A 3,518-nucleotide genomic window follows, 5' to 3' on the forward strand; every position below is an offset into this window, starting at 1 on the left:
CTGGCTTTTTGTCAGCCTGGCTACAGAGCTGAAGAGAAACCTGGGGTTGTTCTTATTTTCTTCAATCAAGGTTCAAGGTTCAAGGTTCTTTATTTGTCACATGCATAGTTATACAAGTATAACACACAGTGAAATGTAGCCTGACACGCTCCTCGACATGTGCAAAAATTGGGGGGGGGTGTAAAGGAAGAACATTATATATATCTACATATAGTATATACACTGGGTGAATGTGCAGTAGTAGCAGCAAGCAGGTGAATTCTGTACATTAATAAGAATAGACATCTGACTATTTTACAGGATAGACAATATAAACATATTTAAAATTAAAGGAATTGAAATGTACATTGTGCCTTGGTTTAGTGTCTGGAAGAGTCCTGTCTCAGTCAATTATAGATGATGTGAGAGGGCGGGTGTGTGTGTTTAGGGCACGGATGGCTTGGGGATAGAAGCTCCTCTTGAGTCTCTCTGTCCTTGCCCGGAAGATGCGGAACCTTCTACCAGATTGCAGAAGTTGGAACAGTTTGTTGCCAGGATGGGACGGGTCCTTCAGTATCTGCGCTGCTCTAGTCCGGCATCTCCTGGTGTAGGTGTCCTGAAGCGGGGGGAGAGCAATCCTGCAGCAGCGTTCTGCTGTACAGATCACTCTCTGGAGAGCTTTTTGGTCCTTCACACAGCTGTTCCCAAACCACGATGTCATGTTCTGTGTGAGGATGCTCTCCACAGCGCCTGTATAGAAAATCCTGAGGATCTTTGGAGAGACCCTGAACTTCCTCAGTTGTCGTAGGTGATACAGGCGCTGCCTAGCCTTTTTGGTCTGGACCTGAATGTGGGCAGCCCATGCCAGGTCTGAGGAGATGTGGACACCAAGATACTTGAAGGACTGCACCCTGTCCACTGGAGCTCCATTGATGATAATGGGCTTGTAGTCTCTGTGCTGACCCCTTCTGAAGTCCACCACCAGCTCCTTGGTCTTGCTGACGTTCAGCTGGAGGTGGTTGTCCTGGCACCACGATGCCAGATTCTTCACTTCATCCATGTAGGCCGCCTCATCATTGTTGGAGATGGCACCCAACACCACTGTGTCGTCAGCAAACTTCACAATGGTGTTGGAGCCGTGGGTGGCCACACAGTCTGAAGTGTAGAGGGAGTAGAGCAGTGGCGAGAGGACACATCCCTGAGGTGCTCCTGTGTTGATGGTGATGCTGTTGGAGAAGCACCTGCCCACCCTCACCACCTGAGTTCTGCCAGTGAGGAAGTCCAACACCCATGCACACAGACGGCTGTTAAGTCCCAGATCCCTCAGCTTTGTGAACAGTCTGCAGGGCACTATTGTGTTAAACGCTGAACTGTAATCAACAAACAGCATTCGCACATAGTTACCCTGTTTCTTGTCCACGTGGCTGAGAGTGGTGTGTAGGACGTGGGCGATGGCATCCTCGGTGGATCTGTTGGATCTGTAGGCGAACTGCAGCGGATCTGTGGTGTCTGGGATGGAGGAGGAGATGATGTTCTTCAGCAGCCTCTCAAACACCTTCATTACTACTGAGGTCAGTGCAACTGGCCGGTAATCGTTCAGGGATGAGGGTTTGCTGTTCTTGGGCACAGGGATGATGGTGGATCTTTTGAAGCATGTGGGGACCACAGACTTCGCCAGGGACTCGTTGAAGATGTAAGTGAACACACCTGCTAGCTGGTCAGCACAGCAGCGCAGCAGACGGCCGGTGATGCCGTCTGGCCCCGCCGCTTTCCTTGTGTTCACTCTCCTCAGTGCCGCTCGGACGTCATGCTCCGCGATGCTGGTCACCGGTCTCTCGCTGATGACGTCACTGTCCTCGGTAGTCAGGCGGTAGATAGCATTAGCCGCCTGGCTAACCTCGAAATGGGGGTAGAACCGATTCAGCTCGTTGGTGAATGCAGAGTCGGCGTTGATCGGCGCAGTGTCCCTGGCTTTGTAGTCCGTAATGGTGCGTAGTCCGTGCCACATACTCCGTGTGTCGCCCTGGTGGAAGCGGGACTCCACACGTTCCCGGTACCGGCGTTTGGCATCTCTCACCGCGCGCCGCACGCCGTATGAGGCCGCTTTGTAGGCGCTCATATCGCCAGTGGCGAGACCCGCGTTGTAGGAGGCGGTCCTGGCGTCAATCAGTGATGAATAGTAAGATATTCTGGCTTTGTGGAGGGCTTTCTTATAAAGCAGCAAACTATTTCTCCAGGCTAAATGATGATCCTCTAAATTTGTGACATGCCATTTCCTCTCCAGATTACGAGTCATCTGCTTTAGGGTACGTGTTTGAGAATTATACCACGGAGTCAGGTACTTCTGATTAGAGACCTTAGTTTTCAAGGAGCTACAGTATCCAGAGTCGTACGTAGTGAGGAGGTGAAATTATTAACAAGATAATCGACCTCTGTTGGGGTAGCGTTCAGATAGCTGCTCTGCTCTGTGTTGGTACAGGGCATTGAAGATGATAACAGTGGGTGGATTATATTCTTAAACTTAGTTACAGTGCTTTCAGAAAGACATCTACTGTGATAAAGTCTACTCTCCACTGCTGTGTAATCAATTATTGTAAATGTAAATGTTATCAGGAAATGATCAGACAGGAGAGGGTTTTCAGGAAACACTGTTAAATGTTCAGTTTCTATGCCATATGTTAAAACAAGATCTAGAGTGTGATTAAAGTGGTGGGTGGGTTCTTTTACATTTTGAGAGAAGCCGATTGAGTCTAATAACAGATTAAATGCCATGTTGAGGCTGTCATTTTTAGCATCTACATGGATGTTAAAATCACCCACAATAATTATTTTATCTGAGCTCAGAACTAAATTAGATATAAAGTCTGAGAAATCAGACAGAAACTCTGTGTAAGGCCCAGGTGGACGATAGATGATAACAAGTAAGACTGGTTTCTGAGTTTCACAGCTGGGGTGGACGAGGCTAAGCATCAGGCTTTCAAATGAATTAAAAGTCTGTCTGGGTCTTTCGTTGATTAATAGGTTGGTGTGAAAAATTGCTGCCACACCACCCCCTCGGCCTGTGCTTCGAGATTTCTGGTAGTTAGAATGACTTGGGGGTGTTGATTCATTTAAACTAACATAATCATCCTGCTGCAACCAGGTTTCTGTAAGGCAGAGTAAATCAATTTGTTGATCAATTATTAAGTCATCTACTAACAGAGACTTGGAGGAGAGAGACCTAATATTTAATAATCCACATTTCACTGTTTTACTCTTTGGTTCAGATGTGGAAACTGTATTGTTCTTTCTTTGTAATTGTTTATGTTTAAGTTGTTTGTTGCTGGTTTTTAGTTTGTTTTTTGTCTGTTTGGGAGCTGACACAGTCTCTATGGAGATGGGTTTTTGGGGGGTAGCAGGAGCAGAGAAGCTGCAGAGAGGCGTGTAAGACTGCAACTCTGCTTCCTGGTCCCAACTCTGGATAGTCATATTTTGGGGGGTTTAATAAATTTGTCCATATTTCTAGAAATGAGAGCTGCTCCATCCAAAGTGGGATGGAT

Source organism: Mchenga conophoros, linkage group LG23 (genome assembly GCF_057382185.1).
Source record: "Mchenga conophoros isolate Kocher_MC1m ecotype Shallow Benthic linkage group LG23, M_conophoros_male_GT1.1, whole genome shotgun sequence".
Taxonomy (NCBI): Eukaryota; Metazoa; Chordata; class Actinopteri; order Cichliformes; family Cichlidae; genus Mchenga; species Mchenga conophoros.